Source organism: Phasianus colchicus, chromosome 7 (assembly GCF_987193195.1).
Source record: "Phasianus colchicus chromosome 7, bPhaCol1.hap1.1, whole genome shotgun sequence".
NCBI classification, from domain to species: Eukaryota; Metazoa; Chordata; class Aves; order Galliformes; family Phasianidae; genus Phasianus; species Phasianus colchicus.
In genome coordinates, this window is record NC_143442.1 from 31,279,992 (window position 1) to 31,305,705 (window position 25,714).

The following is a 25,714-nucleotide window of genomic DNA, read 5'->3' on the forward strand; positions in this document are numbered from 1 at the left end:
TCCTTTGAGTGCATCTAGAAGAGGGCCACAAAAACGATCCAAAGGATGGGACATCTCACCCAGGAGGACAGACTGAGAGAGCTGGGGCTGTTCAGCCTGGAGAAGAGGAGGCTGCAAGCGGCCTGTCAGGATCTAAAGGGGAGCTTTAAGAAGGGGAGCAGCATCTGAGATGACAGGACAAGGGGAAATGGTTTCAAATGTAAAGAGAGGAGATTTCAGTTAGTTATAAGAAAAAAGTCTTTTCCAGTGACAGTGGTGAGGCACTGGCACAGGCTGCTCAGTGATGTGGTGGATGTCCCCTTCCTGGAGACTTTCAAGGTCAGGCTGGACCAGGCTCTGAGCACCCTGATATAGCTGTGCACTTTGCTGTTCGTTGCAGGGGAGCTAGACTAGATGGCCTTTGAGCATCCTTCCCATTTCAAAAGATTCTATGATTCTACATGCACTGCTACAGGGTATTACTTCATCCAGGAGGCTTCCTTGCCTGAACATACAGCATTACTTGAGTTATTTCAGTTGCCTCATAATACTCCAGTAAAATGCTTTTGTTTGTTCACTCTACATTTATCTATCAGCTTTCATCACACAACTCAACATCTTTCACACACCGCATGTGGCCAATTAATGCTAAATGCCTTTGCAGCCAGCATCACTGCAGGTGAGCCTAAAGTCTGGTAGATGCATTCACTGGAAGGCAGCATGCCCTCATCCTGCACTAGGATACCTCACTCAGCATCAGTGCCTGAAAAAACATAGCTGCCCTCGTAGCTCATTATTTCTACACCATGATGTGGCTCCTGATGCCCCTGACATCAAAGATCAACTTTATTGCACTGCCACAGGCTCGGATCTTCCTTGGGAAATGGCAGTTCAGATATTTGGGTGAGTATATTTCAAATAGAGAAATGGAATTGAAAAGCACTTTTAAAGCAAAAGTCTAGAACTGAATATAAGAAAAGCACCTGATGATAAATATGCTTCCACATGAAGCTGACTCCCTGCATTTTGAAGAAATTTGACATTTTTTGGGTTATTTTCTTTTCCTGTTGTTGTTCAAAGCAATTACTACTCTCCTATGACACTGCTATCTTACTGATAAATTTTGTAATGGGCCTTTCCAGTTTGGACTGTTGAAAGCAGTGAATGATCACTGCATAAAATGATCTCTGTGTAAAAATCAAGCATTAGTTAAGTTAGGTACAAATTATCTCCTCAGAGGAGTCTGAAATCCTATCAGTGTAGAACAAACTTCTCATGTGAAATCTGTGGCAAAGCGATATCTGAGATTTTAGGCATTATACAAACTGTACAGTATGTTTCCATGAAAGATTTAAGAAAATCTATGATTTGCAAGCATCTGTACAAATTCAAGTTAGTTTAGTGTAGCTGCTCCTTCCCTCCTAAGTCTATCTAATGCTGTTTTTCCCTTCTTTTTTATTCTGAGAAAAAGAACGTCCCGCAGGTTATGGAAAGATGAACATTGAATTTCACCACTCACCAGCCTAAGAAGGTGCCAGGCTTAACATGAAGTCTTTGCCTCTTTCATGCATCTTCCTCTGAAGCTGGTTCTCCGTCGCTTCAGCTCACTACCCAGGAACCCCTCCTCTTTTGCAACGCAGGAACCTACTTCAAGAAGTTACAGTAGTGGAAAGCAGCTCAACAAACTGGGCCATGATGAGTTGTCTGCCATCATGTCTAAAATGGCTGCAAACACTAAGACTAGAGTGGTCACAAATCAAGATTTTCTAAAAAGAAAATAATAAAAATAACATATCTGTGCAGGAAATTCCTGAATAAATTCAAACGGATTCAGGAACACTAACAGCTGTTCCTCTGTTTTGCTTTTATGTCATGGAAGGGTAGCAATGTTGTGTAGCTGCTTCTAATGGAAAGCTATTAAGAGTTCTGTTCCTGTCAAGGTTTTAATTAATTCAGACCCAGAACCAAAGCTGGTTAATAAAGGCCTCACTTACTGTGCCCTTTGGAACATGTTGCATTCAGTCATTGAAGATACCATTAAGCACCATCAAGAAAACATGAAAGCAAGCTACTCAGCAAGGCCACACTTGGAATTCCAGTTGCCATGAGGTGTACAAAGAGTTGGTCAAGAACAGTACCTCTTATTCCCTAACAGAAGTTATGATTTTATGCAACTACTTCGTTTTTTGACAACCAAGGCATATCACAATAAAGATAATTCCTTTATACCCATTTTATTACATAGAGCTTGACGTATGAAAAATGCCAGTCATTAATCTTGGTAAAGATAATGTTTTTTTCTCTCCACATCAACATTTCAACTTACTGGCATTTCTGACCTCTCTACTTGCATGGTGAATGCTGTAATGCTCCCAGTGGATGTTAACAATTGCTTTGTGAATATGTAGAGATAGGCACTCCATCCAACTACTACCACTGGCAGAAAAAAAAAGTTGATGTATGTTAATCTATTTTTTTTTTTTTTGTAAGAGGCTCTTAAGTACATATAAACTACAGCAAAAAAAAAAAAAAAAGAAGAATTGGTTTTGGACATACCAACCAAAATACATTATTCCTTAGCAGGCTTAAGCTGTTTAAAAATCAAAAAACTTTACGGCTTTTTGTGACAGCAGAAAGATGATCATTTGAGCACTTCACGAGAAGTATCTTCAAGCAGTGATTTTCCCCTTGAAAGCAGTTTTTCTATATTACCTACCAGAACAATTCTTAATCCAACACAAATAACATTTCTCTGATAGACATACTAACACTGACTAGGGAATCATGGAATAAAATAATCTAAACGCTAAGTGTAAATATCTCTGAACTGAAGGTTTATTGATATAGTGCTATTGCTTAATTTTGTCTGTACAATCAGGGGATAAAATATGTAAAAGAACTGCCATATGTAATTTTGCTTGGATGAAAAAGTGTAGTAAAATCTTTGCCTCTTTACCGGAAGGACTGTTGGAGCTAACAGAACTACTGATCAAGCCACATAATACACAAAATGGAAGTGACTAGTACAGTTCTGAATAATCCTTTTTATCAATACTATATTATTTCAAGAATGTAAAGGTTCCCCTAAAAAGGCATTCAGAAGAACTGTTACTTTTGGTGAAGATTAATGCTATGATAGTGAGAAGTGACGGTGTAAAAAATTATTGGTGGCAATTTTAAGTGAAATCAAAGTGTAATAGCATCATGATAAATATCCATGAAACCGTTGGTAACTTCTCTTACATGAAGCTCTCACAAGATTTAAATCAATCTGACAACTACTTTGGCCCAACTCTATCTAGTGAAACAATCATGGAGGTAGAAGCCTATGAATTCCTCTTATCTGTGATTTTGAAAGATGTTCTGATGGAACTGAATTTCAACTTTCAAGAGTCTTCTGTTATAGTCAAATAAGAGTCAAATTTCACGTGACATCAGAGGAAAATAAGAACAAAGAGTCCATAATGTTTCTGAAGGGGGCAGTCTAGTAGATAAGACTGGTTACCGACTCATGTTTTCTATCAGTTTGGAGCCTTCGGGAGCATGAACGAGCACCTCCTGAGGAAAAGTAGTAATGCGTAGTTCTGAACTCATTATTTTTCTCCTCCACTAGCAGGTGTGATCTTACTTCAATTAAATTTTACAAACTTCAATCAGATTTAATTTCCCCCCTCAAGCTGCATGCATAAGTAGGGCTTTCCTGTAAAACGTTTTGATATACGTAAACAGATAAACCCAGTGATAGGCGAATCTGTGACTTTTTTGAAATTGGAATGCATAACCAAGCTTTATCTCTACATTTTCCTATTCTCTAAATTAAGTTTTGTTTTGCTTTCAGGTCTATCTGTATTCCAAAGCAGTTGTCTGCAGACCAACTCTATCTGCAAAAGTCTAACTTGGGAAAGCCTCTTCGATGAGGCTTAGATAATTCTCTGATAACAAAGATTTTTTTTGCATTCAAACAGAAACGTCAAGTCACAAGAAGTGACTGTAATGAGGAGGAAGAAACAAGAAATTCAGTTGCAACACCCTCTAGGGTTTCTTAAATCATACTGAACTCAGATTTAATTACAGTTAATAAAAAACAGAACAGCATCTTAACTTTCACTGATCGTTTTCATATTGTAAAGACCTTCCAGACCAATAAGCATATCAAAGGGTGATACAAACAAGTGAGCTAACCTTCTACTGTACTTAGTTTCCTTATTTCTCATTCATCCTCTCATAAGGTGAAGTTTCCAGAATTTAGGTATAAAGACGACAGGAGATAGAAAATTGGTGTTCTGACTCCCCTTTATTTTCAGGAAATTAAATATTTGAGGCTCATATCTCAGTAGGATTTCTCCATAAATCAAAGTATATCATGTGTCATGGTTTTGGTTTTTTTTTTTTATTTGATTTTCAATATTCCACATCAAAACATCATGTACTGGAATTAAAGTGTTAATGCTCTACCTCTACGTACCTATCCCTATACATTACGGAAGTCATGGGATCTGCCCCTTCCGGGGGGGCAGTCTCTTACTGCCTGGCAGTGGGTGCTGGAGGTGCTTTCCCAGCCGTTCCAAGCTTTTCAGGTTTGACTCGGTCTCGGGAACTCTCTCTCATATCTTATTTGATTTATTAGTCTCAATTTCAATTAGATTGTATTATATTGTATTATTTTGTATTCCGATATCATAGTTAGTAAAGTAAGTTTACCTCCATAGATTGTTGCCGCTGTTTTTCTTCCTTTTCCCCCTTCCTTCCCATTTTGTGGGGCCAGGTGGGGGGTGGGGAGGGCAGGGGCCTACTGCCCCCTGTCACGGGCATAAACTGAGCTAGTTAATTCCGTGACAATCATGTCTTTCTCTGAAAAAATCAGAGGCCACTCAGTCAACTCCTTTTTGTCACTGACGAACTGTTCACATAATAGCAATCAAATTCCTTCTAGGTTGTCGTTCTGAAAAGTTAAATGAGTTGAGTTACTCAAGTTTACTTGATATAAATAAACTCAATGATTTCCCTTAGCTTTAAAATCAATGTAGGTCTTTTTTCTTCTTAAATGTTTTAATTTTTGTTCCTTGACAAAATACTGGCCTCATCATGACAGTATCAGAATATGAAGAAAAACTGATTTTAGATTTTGCCTCTTACACAGCAGAGGGGATGAATACTGCAATAGGCTTGAAAGGAAAATTCCAGAGGTCATAAATATTGAGCAGCATTAAAGCAGCACAGAAGAGCGCACAGTATTTCATATTTAAACTCCACCTGAATTCATTCAATTTTTAGTATCTTTACTTACCTTCCTCACTTACTGCTTTCACCTTAGTCTGCATATCAGAGATCTGCATTCTGTACTTGCTCTGCCGTACCAGAAGGAAGGGAAAAGAAAAAAAAAGAAAATGATGAGCACAGTGAAATTTGATTTTCAAATTCTAATTCGAGTCAGGTCTGCCAGCTACTCCATTAACATTTCCAAACCTGACAAGGTACTCCTGCTTTTACAGAGCACTAGGATTGATTTAAAGCTCTGTAGCTTTAGTTAGTATTCACAGTTCACTCAGATTCATTCTGAAGGTACAACTGGTGTACTAGATTTAGTATCTACAGATATAAACGCAGCACAAATGATTTTCATTGTTGGTATAACCACTGCTCCACTGCCATTTTTGTAATGGCACTGCCTACTCCGAAGATTTTATGAAGGAGAATAAAGGGATTCTTGATCATGACAGAGTGGACTTGCCTTTAAAGAGTTAATATGTCTGTACAAACAAAAGCATAATGGGAATGTCCATCATTTTTGTGTCCAGAATGACTATGGAACCAGAAGACTACAGATAACAGAAAGCTATTACAAGGAGTTTCAGAAAGACTCGCTAGTCCCCTAGGGTGAGCCATTTAGACTAATTTGGGTTGGGCACCCACCACTGCAGGGTCAGTGGAGCACCACAAGCCATTCTTCCCATTCCTTTCTTAAACTGAGACACTATAATTGTCACAAGGTGTTTACCAGCCATTAACTTGAAAGTGGCTCTAATTTCTCAGCGTGTAATTAGGGATGGTGACTAAAGCTGATCAGACATCATCCTGTCAGCTGTCTCAGATTAGGGATGCAAGGCACCTCTCCCTTTCTCCCAGTCATGACAATTCATTAGTTCTGCTGCTGGAGAGCAGCTGTAGCATTCAAGATGTAATTTATTCAGATTCCCTCAAAATTATTGCTGAAACATGGGAAGATGAGTGATTTGATGAGGCTCTGCATTTACTGTCAGATAACATTATAGGTTGGATGTGTGGCCAGAAATGATAGGAGATTATGTTTTGTCAGAAATATTGCCCTTTTTAAGGCAAAAGATTGAGTTAGACAAGGCAAAGGACAAAATGCTTTAACATGTCCATCACATCTCATACTGTTATCCATAAAACACTCACCAAATTACCTGGTTTAGTAAAACAAAAGAAAACTCACACCCTGTTCCAAAGATCAGAAAATACAAGATGTTCTGCTTGATCAGCAAGTTGGGAAGTGGATGTGAATGAGTGAAATTCATACTGACTTAAGTGCCACACCAAAACAGATGAGTCAAGAACTTAGGTATTTAAATTGTGCTCTGAGAAATAACTTCTATCTTAGCAGCAACAAAACAAATCTACATTGCTCAGAAAACCCACAGCGCTAACTTACAGATGTTTTCTTTTTCTTTCTTTCAACCTCAGTGGCAACACTAGGAGGAACACAGCAAGGTAAACTCAGAGTCAGAAAGCAGATCACAGGGTTCTCCGAAACAGTTCACTTTCCTGGATGTTCAGTTTCTAATTAACAATTACTGTTCCACCCCTGAGAGCAGCAACGATTGGATGTGCCAGGAAGGAGCACAGGAACAGGGTAAGGACATGGTCATACCGCCAGGTAAACCCTTCCGCTTACACCAGCCTACAGCTAAGGAACTTCCTGAGCTTCAGGTGGTGATTTTGCCTTTAATGGCTCTCTATCATTGTTTCTTCTAGAAGTTCGACCATTACCTATAGAATTTTTTGTTATGAAATGCACATGCTCCATTGAAAGCTGCCTCCTTGCATCCACTCTCAACTCTGGAAACCCTGACTGTGGCCAGCTTTGTCCTTGACAGAGACAGTGTCACACATCACAAACATCAAAGTTCAACGAGGCAGACTAGTGCATTTCATAAGTTACTCTGCATATCTCCCATGAAAAGTCAAAAGCAGCTTAAATTTATCAGTTGCTATCCCAGTTGCTATTTAACTGTAGCAAACTCCATATTTAGGTACAATTTCAGATAATTTCTTATATCTGAAAGAGGAAATTATTCCAGAATATTTCTTCTATATCTTTCACAGTACCATACATTCAAATTTGCTTCAGATCCCTGTCGTTAACTCATGGATGCTCACTTGCTTAACGTGGCAATTTTTCCCATGGATTTGACTCAGACTTGCCAGGTTTCAGCATCTGAATATTGGATGCTATCAGTGTACACATCAAGCACACCAATACATTTTCCCAACCACGTAATGTCATCAGTGCTGACAACCTCGTCATGGTCTTAAATCCAATATCCTGTGGCCTCGCTGACTTCTGCATTTTAATTTGCTATCCCAGTGCACAGTAATTTCTGGTTATCTTTGTCATAGTCTTAAGCACATCTCAAGATGAAATGTTGGCAGGCTGTCATGTTTGCTAAGAACAGGTGCTCTGACTTCCCTCGTGGGTTTTTCTCCTATCTGCGCTTTAAAATTGGGTACTCTGTGTGTGAAAGTAATCCCCGGTCATCCGTAATATGTAGATCTTTTTAAACCCATTTTTATACATACGTGCACAGGCATAAATTTTAATCAGGAAAAGCTGAGATGAAATACCAAGAAAGGAGGACTTGTTCAACATGACACTTCATTTACAGACACAGCTGAGAAGACGAACGCCTGAGCCAGCAGCCTGTCCATTATACCATCAGCTACCCAGAAACAAAATGCCATCTATGATTCCTCACCACTCCCAAGAAACTTGAGCTGCCATTTCATCTATATAGATGCCATCTCCCTATACAGTAATATTAATGAAAACACAAAACTCAGTTTTCAAGAAGAAATCCTGCATGATACCTTTCAGGGCACACGTGTATGCCTGTGATCTCTTCTGACATGCACCTTACATGAAGTAAGCTTCGTTCCCTGCGACTCTCCTTCTTGAACAGATGTACCTATGAGCAAGCAAGTTTGGGCAGCAAAATGAGAGAAAGAGATAAGAAAAAGGGAGAGGAGGGAGAATACACAAGGTGAAAACACAAGTATATTTGTTTGCAGGCATCAGCGCCAGAGCAATTATTCAACAGCAGACTTAGGATCAGATCCTAAGTGTTCTGGGTCCATTTTATGCTCCAAGCTTTCTATTCACACCATTAACACGGCATTCTATTCACGCCATTAACATGGAACAACTGAATACACTTCCCACAGGAAAAAATTAAAAAACATATGTAATGTACAATACAGAGAAATGAAGATCAATTTTTTTTTTTATGTCTATTTCAACAGGATGGTATCCTTCCATTTTTATCCAAGGTGCATATTTAAATGATATAAAACACTTCTGAAATGCCTAGCATATAGTAATATTCTTAGGAGGAGCTTTCATTCAACAAACAGATCAGAAGGAAAACAAACCTTATGCCAATTGCTACAGGACAAAATTAAAATACAGAAAAAGTAAAATCATGTGTGTGAATGAAAAAAACTTATTTTCTTCCTGTGACTGTAAATAGATTCCAGTCGTTACAGTTCTGTATTATGTTCACAAGAAAAATCTTTCTGTAAGTGCAGAGATCGAGAGTATTTTCTACACAAACCAGCAAAATGGGGTGTTGCATGTCCTGGATGATCTGCAGGAAAAACATTAAGTCTGCACTGAGTTAACCCAGTAATCAGAGCTTCTCCCCAGTTTTACAGGTGCATTGCACACAGAACCATAGAATCACCAAGGCTGGAAAAGACATCCAAGAACATGTAATCCAGCATCCACCTACCACCACCACTTCCCCACTAAACCATGCTCTTCAGTAACACATCTAAATGTTTCTCAAACACCTCCAGGGTCGGTGACTCCACCACCTCCCTGGGCAGCCCATTCCAGTGACTGACCGCTCTTTCAAAGAAGGTACTTTCCTAATATCCAACCTATCCCATCCACAAACAGGACTTCCAAGTAAACCAACAAAACATTGTTACTCATACACACGACTTGCATCACAAATGAAACCTCAGCATTTCAGAGGTGCTGAGTGTTTTCAATCTGTATTTGAGGGCACTGTCCAAACAGCAGTGAGAAAGTCCATCCTGCTCAAACATTATTCATTAGCACAGCAGAGTAAGGAGGCTTCCCTGCCTTCATCAAATGCTATTTCTATCATGATTTTGTAGGTTTTTATCTAAATGTTTCCCTAAACGCTGCTCAGCTGCTTGGCACGCGCTAGTATCATAAGGCAACTTGACATCTCTTACATTTTTCATGAGTAGTTTCAAATAACACCAGCTAGACCCAGGAAAGTGTTGTTATAGAAAATCACTGAAGAATAAATTGTTTACAGCAACAATGGGTTTCTTGAGCTTTTCTCTCTGAGAAGACGCATGGGCTGTGAACAACAGGTATTTTAGCACACCGTTGTTTTTTTTCCCCCCACTCAAGTGCATTCTTTCTGAAGCTCTAAATGTCACACAACTGGCAGGCACACTTCACATTTGCCTCATTTCTTGCTACTAAAATTGTCTTTGCTAACAAAAGAGAAACTCAAAGCCAATTTTTCCGCTACAAGTACGTGTCATCTCTTTGGACTTCATTGTGTCTGGAAAAATCCAGGGTCAGGAGTGACTGACATCCACGTAGCTTTACCATAAAAATCTCATCACTTCTTTGCAATGTTTATCTCGCTAGGCAGAAAAGCAAGTGCTTGTGCTGAAATACTGTGTTGTGTTTGTGTGTATCATATCTTAAGCAACTCTACACACTCAGAGTTAGAGAGAACAAGGGTGATTCCAAGGAAAAGCCATTAACCTTGGGAAGCCATAAGACAAAACTTTAATGAAAATTACTCCTCAATATTGTTGGTATTGTCCACTATTAAGTTTTCTACACAATTAATAATTAATTAACAAAAGCATATTATGAAGTGAGTCTGCAATTTTAGTACATAGAGAATATAGGAAACAATTGCCATAATCAATTTGCATGGCACGTGATCAAAACAGACAAGCACACCTTCAGCAGTCAAACTAACACAAACAACATCTGGCATTAGCTATCAGAAACCTGGAAGAAATAACTGGAAATACAAAAAAAAAGTCTATTTTATTGGGAAACTATATAACTGGAAATTTACTGCAATTGGAAATCCTTGCATCAAGACACCCGCTTCCCAGTTCCACAAGACCACATTCAGCGACTGATACCATCTGTATCACACTTCAGATGGCTTTTTCCTCCCTAAGCCAGCAGTTAGTTACCATTTACCTCTATTACTTACCTCTTACAGCAGAATTCTCACTTATTTTTTTCTGAGCCATGCCAAGGTGCTTTTAAAGTTACTCAGTTACAGAAATTACTATTTCTGAAGCTTCTTTCAAGTAAGAATCATTAAGAACTTCAATACACACTTTCACTGAAAAAAAATAATCTAAATGAGGATTGACTGAATTATTGTCCAAGCAAGTCATCGGGTCTCATAGATGCAGATGCTGCTCTTGTTCCTGCAGTAAACTCGCTGAGCAATTATATGGAAATCACTTCTGTTCACTGTGCTTTGGTTCTCTGTTCATTAAACTGAGATAACAGTTCCTTTTCTCTGACCTTCTGTAAATTTTCTCTAAAGCCCATTGTAAATTCTATTGCCCACATCCATCTCTTGTTACATTTAAGTTCAGTTATCTATTAAAGTAAGACCTCGATTTCAGCTAGGACCTCAAACAACAGCTACAGAATAAGAGAGTAAGTAACAACTAACCTGAAGTTATTTCAGCTGGATTTAAAAAAAGTACGTTGTTTTTTTAAACCTTCCAAAACAGTGTTTTAACCATCAGCGTAACACAGATAGTCTAATTCCCTACTTCTTAATGGCAATACAATTGCAATGTTGTAACAATGTGTAACATCTTGCATTCAAGAAAGGGACTTCCTTCTAGCAACCAAAGTAGCATTTATTCATTCATGCATCCTTACAAAACCCTTAAAATTGTATGGACTATGAGTTATTTAAGACAATCTTGAAGAAAGACTTTGGGCAACAAGCCTCTAAGAGTCTGCAGAGAGTGAATATTAGATACATTACTTGTTGTTAAGTCAGAATTGGTATGCTAATAAATAAAGAAAAACATGGAGCCATAGGCAGAGGCATCCTCTACTTAATCCAGAGACATTACTTCAGGTATTCCCTTGGATTTTAAGGCAAAGATGTCTGACTTGTTGGAGCTGCTCAGCACAACTTCAGACAGATGAGGACTAGCAAGCATGAGCAATTGGAGACGTTTTTGTGATGCCTTCACTCCCTGATCATTTGGATACCCTTGTTAAATTCTGGTATTTTTGAGGACCAACTGGAGCATTCTCAAAAGGGATAGGTTTTGACCATAGAACAATATTTGATGTACATCAAGGAGTGAACAAGGGTGATGGTAAACCTTGGATTAACCTGTTGTCTTTAAGTGATTTATTCTAATGAATGCTATGCAGACCCAGTATTATACTTCAGGTCATCAGAAAGCTTCAGACACACAATGCTGAACTCTGATGGATTAGATATTTTAAACACTACTGGAGAAATAAACATCATCTAAGAAGAACTGATGTGGTCCTCACATCACAGTATGCAGGACTAGACAAGACCCCGTCCCTTAAAGTAGATGTTCCTGCCACATACTTCTAGGCTAAGTAAGGAAAACTTTCCCACCCTCATTCAAGAGGGACAGACTCATTTCCCTAATTTTCCCTGTTACTTGCTTGCACCCTTGACTGAATTCAGGCTTCTTAGGTACAAAAGACTTTCCAGGCCAGCAGTCAGAGTTCCACTACTGGGACCTGAAAACAGCTGCAGTAAACTAATAATGCCTCTGTTGTTTAATAAGCAGAAGTCTTTTCTGTGACCGTTTTCCTTAGGGGTAAGAAAAAAAATAAAAATAAAGAGATAAAGAGCAAAGGGATGGATAGGTTACAGCGTTTGCTATGACAGTGACTTGCACCACACAGTTTTCTAAAACAGGCTTCCAGATACATGCTTCATTTAGAGCAAATCTTTGAAGCTCTTAATCCTCCCAAGTGAAGCCTCACTGAAAAGTTAACCATTTTTGTTGTAATTATCTGAGAGAAAACAGATTTTAATTTAAAAGGAATTCCTAATTCCATGAGATAACACTTCTATATCTCTAGTATTTTGGTTTGAAATTAACTGTTATTTATTGTATGGACTACTTCAAAATGTGTTTGAAATCACCCTGTAGTTTCAAAAATACTTCAGAAAAGATTTTTGATGTTTTGGTATAATAAAACATTCAGTTCATTAAGGTAACAGCTGTGAGTAATCTGGCTATGGATAAGTGATCAGTGGCTTCACTACCCACCTCCAGCAGATGACAGAGTAATTCCTAAGAAATTCCTAAGCTGGAAGGAGTTGCAAATAATCAGAACAGAACAATATCTAAGACAGGTTCTACAGAGTTGAAAGCATTCAGCATCATATAACACATGCAAGGTTGTCAATGTGTTGATGTACGTAAGATGGTCTTTTGGAAACAAACAACAAGGACACTCAGAAGATAAAACAGTATTCAAAGACAAGACACTTGGGAGCTGACATATCTATTTACGTCTATGCAATCCTCACACTACTGACTTACAAAATAACTGCAGCCCAAATTACATCCAGGTCCCTTCTGCAGGAAGGCAAAATTTAAAGATCATTAAAAAATTATCAACTACCAAGAACAATGCAATTTAACTAGACAAATAAAAAACACCCTTTTCCCCCTAAGCTAATTAGGAGAAAAAACAGCTAGGACATTGGGAACGCTGTGGCCAGAGGAAGAAAGTCTCATTAAAACAGCTTTTTGACAGAAAGATATTATAAAAGTAAGCAAGAAAAGAACTGAGATGAAGAACTGATACCTAATTAGACAAACTTGTAAAGTCATGTGGCAGCAAACAGCATTATTCTGATTTTGCACTATATAATAAAGATTTCATCACGAACAACGGAGCTAATTAAATGTATTCATTACACACTGTTGATCCCAAATCTGCCATACTTGAAAAATTGACACACCAGAGTAAGATACAGACAGACTGGAAGGAAATCTGGGGGGAGAAGTGCACTGCCATGTATATGTGAAGAAACATTTTAATTACAACATTAATGTTGGCTTTGAACAAGATGAGCTTCTAATGTCCCTTCCAACCTTACCCATTCCCTTACTTCACAACTCTGTAGTTGCTCAGATAGAGACATGAGTCATGGACTGACAGACATCTAACTCTCCAGCAAAAGAATATTTCATATAGCAATGAGATGGTCTGGAAAACTAGAGACAATGTTTGTATGAATCAATGCAACATAAAGAAACAATGGTGTACCAGTAAGAGCAGCTCCATCCTAAGACTTGAGTGAGATTCAACTGGATGCCTGAAAAGCAGCATACACCAATTTAGAGATCAGCTCTCCTTGGGGGAACATTTAAGGAAAATCCACAAAGTTCTCCTTAACTCTTACAATGAGAATTCAGCCTAAATGAGCAGTTCTTGCTTATTCTGCCAGGAAACACACGCTTTCTTCACATCCAGCCTCTGCTGATGACTCCATTAAGCCACAAAGTCTGACCACACTATCATTTTACATCTATCTCATATTGACAGGTGAGAATCACTGAAATCTCTAGCAGGTTTCATCATTGCCATAACTTCATTCTATACCCTCTAACTGCCTTTCTGTTTTAGCTGAGGAAAGAAATAGCTGTTGCATCAGAGAAAAACAAACTCACATACAGAAGGCTATTTTATTCCCAGCCAGTTTGTGTAGGAAAATATACCAAAAGTTCTTTGCGTTTTGAGGAAAAAGAGAGACAAAACAGAAAATAAATTCATTGTCTATATTTGACATCCTTATTAAGTACTTATCCCTTGGGAATACTCACAAACCAGTGTCTCAGCAACAGTGCCCTGGTTTTCCTCTTTGCTCCCAAGTTTCAAGAGATTTCTTGTTTGTTTCAGCCGTAATTATTTCCCTCTAAATACTCACTGTAATTAACACATATACGGAAATGTATCAAAATGTAATCAAATGTAAGCATTTGATACATCAGTATTTTTTACTTGACAATCCTCAACATTTTCCCCTCAGCTTAGAGATCTGTACTCGATCACCAATAAAGTTGATTCCAGCTTGATGTTTAGTGCTTTGTATTCCAACAAAGAACTCAGCCATGTTGGCTGGTCAATGAGTGACTGCTCTTATAAAGAAGGTCTTTGGGTAACACGGGGGGCAGCAGGGTGCACACCAACACTCCTTGAAGAAACCTTTATTCAAAGAATATCAGACTTTCAAAAAGAACTGCCTGGATTTTGCTGGGCTGCTGGCAGATCTTCATGATGCATTGTGAGACATAAGAAATCCATACGTAAAACCAGAATGACATCAGATGATGATCTTATTTATAACGATGGCTGGAGCACTGAGTGCTAATATTAAAAAACTAATTTTTCACTCTATTTCCCTCCTGCAATTTTTTGAGATTTAACTGATCATTCCTCAGCTGTAATTTTGAGCTCCACTGAACTGTTGTGGATGTTCCATTATGTTAAAAAAGGGGAAAAAAATGAACATATAAGCTGAAGTCTTTCTTCTGCAGCTGAACAGTGCAACTCGAGTTCTATCACTTGGGATGTGGATGCCTGTGTTCACTGCAGGGTAGTTGGACTAGATGACCTTTAGAGGTCCCTTCCAACTCAAATATTCTGATTTCCACCACAGAATTGTTGGAAAGGACTCCTAAGGATCGAGCCCAGCCCCTCTGCTATCATTTCCAGTGTTCCTCAAATGGAGGCTTAGTAACTTCATCGGGGAAAAAAGATATTGACACTAATCCTGTTTTTTTTTCCCATATTAAAGATCACAATTCATAACAGTGAACACAAAAACAGGATACATGCTTGAGTGCTTGTATATTATTTTTGTCTCCATGTATTTATTATATAGACATCTATGTGCATGCAAGATTTTTATTTAGAGATTCATCCTTCAAATACATCATTCTGTAAATATGGTTAAGATGATAAAATCTGGGAACAGGACAAAGCCTCTAGTTTCTCTTGCTTTGCAATCCCCTGCTGATGCTTCTTTTTTGTCCTTCTTTCGGAACAGGTGGACCAATTTTATGTTTTCTAGGCTTCCTCAATGGGCGGCTACAAAAAGCCAAGCCATATCATAACTCAGTGCTGATTACTGGTTTTCATGCATCAGCCTGTAAAATGAGTTGCTTACGAGCAAGGATATTTCTAGAGTCAACTCACACCAAATCACTCATTTTAAGAATATCATTGCAAATAGATATGCCTGTAGTTAAAGGAAATGAAACTATTCCAATTACTAAGTAACTTGGTTTTGTACTAAGAACTAGATCTCTGTATTAAATACAATACACTAAAAAATAAAAATAAACCAGCCGGCACTACTTGCAGTCGGACAGCTCAGGTTTGTAGTTTTTTTTATTATAGTCTTTTCTCTTGGTTTTAATCTCCTACAGTAGATTGTAGGTTCTTCTACATAGAATATGTCACCAAAGCTGACTAAGTGAGGACACAAAGCGCTGTACCAGGTTTGTGGACAGCCTGGAGCTGTCACACAACAAGGAATGGAGTTTTGTATTTCCTGCCTCATGATGTACTGTGGGATTTACATATTGCTAAGCTACCCAAAGCTCCAGCCAAGGTACTCTTTTCCAGGCAGAAAAGCCCCCAGGTACTAATATACAGAATCCATCTGCTGCTGTTTAAAACAATTGCTTCTGGATTTTTAGGATAGGAAGAACACCACAGGAACCAAAAGAAGTATAATAGCATGGGTTGTAATGGAATAAAAGCACGAGAATGAAAAAGGCTTGTAGAAATGTGAGGAATATATAGCAAAAAGAAGAATTTAAAGACTATGTTAGAGCAGCACTGATTAATTTCTCTGTGGAGCTGTAATAATTACCTCCATGCAGTTTTCCTCCATGCACGCACACCGCTTGTTCCCTACCACCCACAGAAAAAGTTGGGTTTTTTCTTCTTGTTTTTGAAGTCAGGTACTTTTGTTCCATAACATTTGATAAGAAATGCCTATATTGTTTGTAGTTTATTGGTTCTGGAAAAGTAACAGCATTCTAACATATATGATGTGTTGTTGCTGTTCCCAGCAGAAGACCTACTGCGTTTTGCAATCCTTCAACACAGACAAGAGGCATTTATTAACAAATGCACAAAGTGTCTAATGTAAAGTAGTGATAATTTATCTCAGCTTTGCAGCACTGGTCCTCATGAAAATAACTGTAGTTCTGACAACTGGACTTCCAGCTTCTGATATCATAGTAGGGCCTGATTATGCATATACATGTTAACCTTTTAGTACACTTTCTTTAAATAAATGTCTTTGATGCCAATCCATGCACGCACACATTTTGAAGATTGTATTTTAAATTTCAATGATTTTGCCCTTTTTTGGGGGGGGGGAGTGAAAAGGTTAGAAATTTTCCACAGGGAGGATGAAGACATGACTGTTTAAATACCTCAGATTACCAAACAGTTTATTGAAATAAACCTACTCATATACCTCACAGCATTAGCCCACTTTGCTGCACTCTCTACCAACCAGTCCCACACTTCCTTGAAAACCACAGTTTATGCCTCAAACTCCAACTACAATGCAGAGTACATCTCACCAGCCTTTAGCTATGATAAAAAGTCAAGTCACAGTCTGATGTACTGCAGTTTACCCACTATCACAGCATGGCACTATAGGTACATTCTTACATAGACAGCACAACGACAGCACGTGCACGAGATACTGCATACATTCCTGCCAGTAGCCCCAATAAGGAGTGTATGGTTTTGTACTCCAGAAAATGCCAGCTCTGTTGTCCTGAAAACTGACATCTTAGATGGTCACTATAAGCATTCCAAGCATTTCTTAGTGGCACATGCAATATTTTGAAGTAATTTTAACACTCATCTAGCAGTCCATACCCAGGATTAAAATAGCCAGCTATAACAGTCACAGATATTTATGCATCGCCTGCAGTACCTCGTCACTGTAGAGAAATGATTACTGGGAAAGATCTAAATCACTGTTAGAACAATCTCAAAGTACAATATTGTAATTACAATTTGAATTTCAAATACAGAACACAGGGAGCAGTGTCTCTTCGGGACATAACTTTTGCTGGTCCTACTGCCTTCAATTTTTATGTTTTCCATTAGAAAAGAGCATTTGCCATTATTTTTTGTAACACATTGACAAACTGCAAAGGCATTTCTACAAACATAATATACAATACTGTGAATACATTTACTCTAAATATTTAAAGAGGAAAACCCTGGGTATAACAACATAAAAAGGTATTTCTAAGCTAATGTATGTTTACATTCTATTTGCTCATTCAACTTCAGCTGAAAAAAATGGAGGTGTAATAAATCACCATCATTCTGTCCAAACCTTCAAACTGCATCAGCTGGCCTGAAATATCTCAGATGTTCCTCACTGACAAAGAATTAACAGGCCTGATCCAACCACAGCCCAGGAAAGGACAGGTCAGTCCTCACCAGAGCAGCCTGCACCTCCTCAGCTTCTCCACCAGTACTGTGGGACCAGGACAGCACATTATTACTTCGAGATATCACAGCTGTGACATATAGATTTATTCAGGTTGGAGAAGACCACTAAGATCATCTAATCCACTCCCCCCCACCATGCCAGCTAACTACATCCTTCAGTGCCACAACCACACATCCCTTCAACACCTCCAGAGATGGTGACTCCACCTCCCTGAGCAGCCTGTTCCAATTCATTACTGAAAGGAAATTTTCGCTAATATTCAAGTTGAACTTCCCCTGGAGCAACATAAACCATTTACTTCTTGTCCTGTCATTGTCACCTGGGAGAAGGAGCCAACGTATTTTAAACTTATTTCAAAAACAGGTTATTCTTCTTTAAATAGACTTACTGTTAAGAACAAAAAAAGCCAATACAACTTAAAAATAGTAGCATTAGTGTCTTAGTGTCACAATTCAGGCTGTGATCTGGAAATGCTTCACATCATTTCTTATTTACTTCGACCTTTGAATAATATTTGCTCACTTTGAATTAGCATCCTGTCAATTCACCGCAGCTATTGGTATGTATATACTAGCAACAACTCGACAACTAACTCAGCTCAATTACATTCAAGGCTTATGAGCAGGAAAGAAAGACTTAAAATGATGTCTCATTCAAGTCAATTTACAAATTACGTTTACAGACATATAGAGAAGGTCCGGGCTATATGAGGGATCTCTGAAAAACCATTCAAGAGATGAGCAGTAGCTCTCCATACAAATGTTAAGTGCACTAATTGTTGTCATCTTCTGGAAAGTCCTAACTGCTTTCTGTGTTGTATAATTTAAGTGCCATTGACCCAAATGACAGATTAATGACTGGCATTAACTGAAGCATGAATAACAAGTGCTCGATGAAATACAAGACTATCTTCCTTACGCCCTGCTCTGCAGACCGTAGGCTTTAACGTGCTGAGGATGAAATTGCTCCTTCTCTACCTGGTTATTTAAGATCAGTGAAAGAATCCCCAGACAGGTGCAGGCAGATGGAGGCAAGGGAGTCATTTACACTCAGCAACCAAAATAAAACAGAGTGAGTATTTCTATCTTCAGAAGAATAGAAGAAATGGTCTGGGGGCTTCACAGAATCATAGAATGGCCTGGGTTGAAAGAGACCTCCAAGACCATCTAGTGTCAAACCCCCTGCCGTGGGCAGGGTCACCAACTACTAGACCAGGCTGCCCAGAGCCACATCCAGCCTGGCCTTGAATGCCTCCAACAGGCTTCCCTGTTTAGCCCACCAGAACCAAGGCAGAACTTCAGCTAAAGTACTAGAAATAGTTTGGTACCTGCTTTCTTACCCAAGAAAGATAAATTTATATTCTACGTCTTAAGACAGACCAAAGTGTTTTCCTCTTTCATTAAGCTTTGTTTGAAATACCATGTGCTTACAGCCAGGAAATACAAATGCCCAGTGACACAGAATGCTGCTCTAAAGAAGAGAGCTGTATTTCAGCACTCTATATTGTCTTTCCTGACTGCTGCACAGAAGTACCAAACACAATGATCAGATCATTCCTCCGTAATCACAACAGTAGCATTAAATAGCATCTTTTACATGTTGTTTAACCTGTATTTTAGCTAGCTAAACTTTTACAAAGGCATGCTCTGTAATCTCAGTTTCTAGAAAGGCAAGTCTTGTAGTGCCCAGCTTGCTTATTTTTCCCCCATTTAATGCATAATTTAGCCTGTCTCAAACAGTTCCTCTATGAAATCAATGAAACCAGTGAGCATGGTCTTCCTATGCTGAGGGAGAGCTCCATCCTGCAATGGAAGCGTTGACTTCTACCTTGAAAACTAAGAGCTTTTCATCATGATGTTAGAAATTTCAAGACTGCTGAGAATTTGGCCTTGAGCTGGCATTCCCTAGAGTTTCTAAGTTTTAGAATGGGGACAAAATATTGGTGGTTTTCAGACCAACTTTTGGAGCATTCAGCCCAGAGCTGTAGTAAACAATCCAACAACACACAAAAGAAAGATTCTTCTCGCCTCCAAATAGGAGTGTTTGTACAGGGAAAAAAATGCCTGGCAGTCCTCACAACAGGTTTATTACTCAAATTTCATTTTTCACATATCAACATATCAGCCTAATTAACAGACAAGCAATTCAGTTTCTCCAGTTTAAGACACAGATGTTACTAAAATCTGTTGGAAGACTTCCAGGCATTCTTTGTGCCAGCTTTCTCAAGTTCTTCCCCTCAATTTAAAGGCCTTTGGTTCTTCTCCCTCCGCTCCCCCACCCCCAACTATCTATTGACTATTCTCTGGTTACACACAAGTTTGTTTCTTTCATCTCCTCTGAGTTTTTGCTATCTGTAAACAGACAGATATTCTGATGTTTAATTCCTAGCTAATCAAGTCAGACGATGCTTTGTGAAACTATGCCCAAATCAGCTTTATATTATCATACCAGAATGGTTAATATTAAAGAATGTTAGCCTTCAAAATTCACTTGAAACAGCCTTAGTATCTTTTAATTATAATTATGCAGTTACCGACAATACTGCTAACGTGTCTTTTTATTCCAACTATCCTTTATGAATCAAGAACCACACATCGACATGATGAAAGAATGTAGTAATTGACTCTTCATTAAAACCTAGGGCAACACATGTACAACTGCATGCTATTAGTAACCCAGTCAGAGCTTCAGCAGGGAGTTAATACCTGCATAATGCATAGATGTCGAATCCTACATCTGTTTGATCTTCTACAAGTGTTCCTCAGTTAAACCATACCTGCAGCACATCTAAGAACTGATACAAACTGCTCGTGCTTTGCATAATCCAAGTGTGTACATTTTATGTTCAGAGCACCCACACAGTACAGCACGCATGGCCACGACCTCAGGTTTATTGGTCTTGCATCTCAGCATTTCCTTCCGGCAGCTTCTGACCCTGAGCTCCCCATCGTGGCCAGGCAGGATTTCCCTACATTCTTGATGGCACTGACTTGTAACTTTAAGTTACACAAGTAATGCTCTGCCATCTGAACAGTACTTTTGCTATCTAATCACCTTCACTTGATCTCCACACACCACTCCTCAGTTCTCCGTATCAGCTTTCAACAAAATACGTCAGACCGGTGTTTCAGTTCATATGGTAGCAAATCCACCCATGAAGTGACATAAGAGTTTTGTGAACATAATGCATCTGTTCATCTTAACAGTCATATCTACTAGGGAATTAAACATTTAAAGGATAGTTCTTTAGAAGACATGCAGTGGAGTCACAGAACTGGAAGAGCAGTTAAAGCCCCATCACTCAGCAAAAGCTTGAAGGCACTGCTAAACCTAGCGAAGCAGCAGTAACGTATGTACGTTGCAATTAATGTCATTACAGAAGCTAAACTGAGTGAAAATACTGAAGATGACGACCTGGGAAGCATCGATTTGAAGTTAATGAACAATAGAGTAAGGTGACAAGTGTGTTGTAACCTCGATAAAATAGCACTGATAATCCCAGAAGATTAAAAGGAAGGATGCATACCATTCCTACATAAAAATCCCTCTAACTCCCTGTACATCTTGTCAAGTCATGTATCTTTTCCTCTGTATATCAAAATGTAATAGCTGTATACTTGGAGGAATTTTAAACATATTTAAAACTTTTCCACAGATATCAAACAATGTGTCTGAAGTATTTGGCACTGGAAAACATGAAAAGATACAAGGGACAGCAGTGGTCTAACTTGGAGGCTTGGGAGTTAAACAATACAGGAGCCAACACTGCGTATCTCATTTGCTGCTGGGCTAACCCATTCAGTGCTCCTAAAGCCAAGCTTGTAGTGATTACAGTCAAGGAGGTCCAATGAAGTACTAAAGTGAACTACATTTTTAATCACAAAGTATTTTTGATCAATAATCCATCAACACATGCAGCAGTTACCCATTTATTTGGCATTCACCAAAACTATTATTTCTGCGAGAAAGTATTTCATGGAGCAACAGTAAAAAAAAAAAAAAATACTGCCTCATCTGCTATTACTGAGTTTATCTTCAAGAAGTCTGCAATTTTTGAAACTCTTATCCCAGCACTGCAGATATTGAAGAGGGGAAGTCACATAAGGAATTCTTCAGCAAATCAAAAATAGGAGGGTTGACTTGTCCTCCTCCTTTTACTCAAAAGGCTGAAAAAATACACTAGCTAGCTAGGAGACCGAAGCACAACTGGAATGAATGAGAACAAAGTAGTCTGGACTCATCAAGCAGAGAGCTGAAGAAGCTGCACATCAAACAAAGTAACGTGCACTGGCCACAAAAAGAACAATGGAAAAACTGTATTATTTTTGTATTGATCATACTACAGTGATCACTTCACTTGGTTTCACAAAGATAGCGGGCACATGTATGTCAGAATCATAGAATCATTCAGGTTGGAAAAGACCTTAAAGATCATTGAGTCCAACCGCAACCAACCATACCACCCTAGCTCTAACAACCCCCCGCTAAATCATGTCCCTGAGCACCACATCTAAGTGGTTTTTAAACACATCCAGGGATGGTGACTCAAAGAAATAGCACTTCTGAGGAAATTAAAGGGGTAATAAACTTAGATTTTTTTCACTGTGTTCTTCAGAAACACCAAAGTCAGATCAATGTTATAAATTTGCCAAGCTACCAGCTAGACAAAATTTCAGATTTTCTTATAAGGCTATTAAGTAACATACCCATTACCACTGGGCAATTAAAAATCAGCTTAGATCGCAAAGTCTTAGACCACTGCATTAGACCATAACAAGTTCTGATGAATGTTTTTCTACATAGAATTTCTCAACCCCAAATTCTAAGTGATCCTATTGCATATTGCTTCACCAGGAACCCACAAGTCTAATTTTAGAGAGGAACTTGGGAAATCCCGTATTTTTCAGCAAATCAGTGAAGATTCAATATATGCAAAGCTTTGTTAGAACTTATTGCAACTTTGGATACTATAATAAAGAAAGAACAGTGTTCCAGAAAAGTTTGCTCTTACATTTGTTCATAGAAATCACGTACCAGTTCTTTAGTACATCTATTACTTTTACAACACTTCAAGTTAATGCTCCAAAAACTAAATTTATAGTTTCCCTAAAAGTAATTAGTATTGCTCCTGACATTTATTTTTTTTTTCCTGAAAATAGCTAGCTCAGTAACATCAAAAAGCTATCAACTTTAAAACACAGTCCAAAATGCTTGGACTTAAATGAAAATTCATATGGATCTTCACACACAAACAACGCCACCCTCAATTCCTAAAAGGTGTAAAAGTGGGAATATGGATTCAATTTACCCCTGAGGCCTTAATTCCCATTTGTGGTTCATTTATGTAATTCTTACACACAATAATAATTCTTAACTGAACAGCCTTCATAGTTCAGACATTTCCTATTGCTTTCTTTTTTCATCATATCCTGTTAACACAGAGCAATTTTCCTTAAAGAAGATTTCATAGAATCACAGTATTGCTCAGATTGGAAGAGACCTTAAATATCATCAAGTCCAACCACAACCTAACCATACTACCCTAACTCTAACAACTGTCTGGCTAAATCATGTCCCTGAGCACCACATCCAAATGGTTTTTAAACACATCCAGGGAAGGTGACTCAACCACCTCCCTGGGGAGCCTATTGCAGTGCTTAACAAGCCTTGCTGTAAAGAAGTTTCTCCTGATATCCAACCTAAAGCTCCCCTGGCACAAATGTCTGCAATCATTCAGGAGGAAAAAGGGAAACAATTGAAGCTCCCTCAAAGCCCTTTTGAGGTAGTCTGTATATTTCTCAGTTTTATATAAGGAACTTAACCAGTGATCAAGGAATTGCATTAAGGTAGGACAAATTAAAAAGTTAAAAGAAAAGTGGTGCTGTAAAGTGAAAGGTAGTCACATCTCCAGCTTTGGGAAAAGTTGTGCTTCCTTTACAACCGTTCACCTTCTACCTTATGCAGTCTTATTTCAGCTGTTATACTTAACATTCTTGCAGCCAAATCCATTCAACTTCACATCCATCCATGCAAGACTGAACCTGTGTATCAGCCACATAAGCCACTGGTCACCCTTCTCCAAGATACGATGACGCAAGCCCTCCATTAGTGGAATTTCTTCCCTGTGGGATCTTTGGATGCACTCTTTTTTAGTAGAGCATTTGAGCACCTATGCAAGCATGTATGTAACTGCCTAGAATTATACTGATAGTTCTCTCTGACTGTCCCTTTGTGATAGCTGATCAGGTGAACCTGTTCAGGTTGGAATGTTTTTCTTCCTCATGCAGCTGCCTGAGCTAACCAGCAGCACCCAACTCTAACACTCAGGGTTTCCAAAGGACAATTAGCATTTATTGTGAAACTAGCAGTTTAGCTTTCATGTGAAAAGCCACACATGATGGGATAGCACAGAGAAAGACAACTGCATACTTTCCTACTGAACTAGGCACATTTAAGTGGCTGGTGAGTTTAACCTGGATATACTATGCTTAAAAAGGCCACGGATGGGAAACATCTGTAACATCTGCTATTTTTCCCAGACACAACTTATTTTGAACTACTATGCCATTAGCTCCTTCCATCGTAATACATTTTAATATATTCATTCATTAGTGAACTCAGCTGAATCCACTGCGAAGTTCCTGATAATTTCAGCCAAAAAAGAACTGTTATAGAACTACTGAACGGGCACCATTAAACTGAACTCAAAGCACAGAGTTAAAGTTTGGGCACATTGGTAAGTGTAAGGCACATTCATTCTGATCAGTACTTAGAAAACACCACCTATTAGGTCACTCCATTACCCTCCTCTTAAAACAAAGAAACAAACTCCATCAAGCAAAGCAGAAAAATAAACCACAAACCAACAACAAGAGGACAAGAGTGATCTTGTGCAGCCTGGGCACAGACCTCACTGGTGGGGCACTTGATACAGGTGAGCAGCCATGGTGACAGCAATAGGGCCAATGCACAGGTCCTCAGTAAATGCAAAGCCCAACCAATAATTCAGGAACAGCACTGGGAGCTGTCACACCAAAACCAGCTCAGCCAAGGCCTGAGCTTTCAAGCCAGAAATAAACAGGTTCCTGAGCTCCCTTCCAACCTGGGCCATTCTACAATTCTGTGAGCTGACGGGCTGCAGATAGAGGTGGGCAGCCAAGTGGAGATGGTCACAGAAAGTTGAGCCTGTCACTGCATTCAGGACTGACAACCAGCTGTCCTTGATGCCAGTTCCCAAGTTTTGGCCAACACCGAAGTGCTGCTCAGAGCTAGGCAGACTGTTGGGCTTGCCAGGCATCCACTTCCCACGTGCAATGGATTTCCTTCTTACAGTTGCATGCATTACTTGCTTTTGCTCTGTTTCAAGCACAGAATGAAACCCACAAGTGCACACTGGGCCTGTACTCCCCTTGCACCAACACAGTTATATTACTGAAACATAATCTCAGTCTCTGGCTGCACACAGGGCGCTCGCCTGTAACAACACACAGTGACACTTGTGCCTGACTTGTGCAGCTGCAGTTCTGTTCAGACAATATGAAAGCAAAGCATGACCCAAAGCACCTGGAATATCTTTCCATTCAAAATCCAAATAGATATAGGAATTTCACAGCATCACTCTACAATGCAATGTACAGGTCTGTGCAAATGAACACCCCAAAACAACTTGAAAAAATCATTGTGAAGCACAGTTACGACTCTACCATACTACCTACTGAAAGGAAATATAATAGAATATTCAACTGCAGAAACCAGAAGGGTAAATTCAGCAATATTGCAAATAATGACACAAACAACTTTGAGTGACACAGAAGATTGTATTTCTGCCATGCATCTGGGAATTATAGTTAAGGAAACATTTTCATATACAGAAGTACATCCCCCTA

At 38.9% G+C, this 25,714-nt stretch overlaps 1 protein-coding gene across 41 annotated transcripts in view; it reads right to left on the reverse strand.

The window, feature by feature from the left end:
• ZNF804A (zinc finger protein 804A) overlaps nt 1–25,714 on the reverse strand; it is a 455,187-nt gene that overhangs the window by 41,027 nt on the left and 388,446 nt on the right. For 33 of the 41 annotated variants that reach the window (XR_004168445.2, XM_090144338.1, XM_090144330.1 and 30 more), the window contains 3 exons: nt 8,089–8,186; nt 5,267–5,327; nt 1,499–1,623 (listed from right to left, as the gene is read on the reverse strand). The gene's annotated coding sequence lies outside the window, so the exon portion shown is untranslated. Of the gene's footprint in view, nt 1–1,498; nt 1,627–2,305; nt 2,416–4,557; nt 4,922–5,266; nt 5,328–8,088; nt 8,187–14,179; nt 14,258–25,714 lie in introns of those variants that run through there. The other 8 variants (XM_090144324.1, XM_090144336.1, XM_090144320.1 and 5 more) reach the window with 8 other exon arrangements.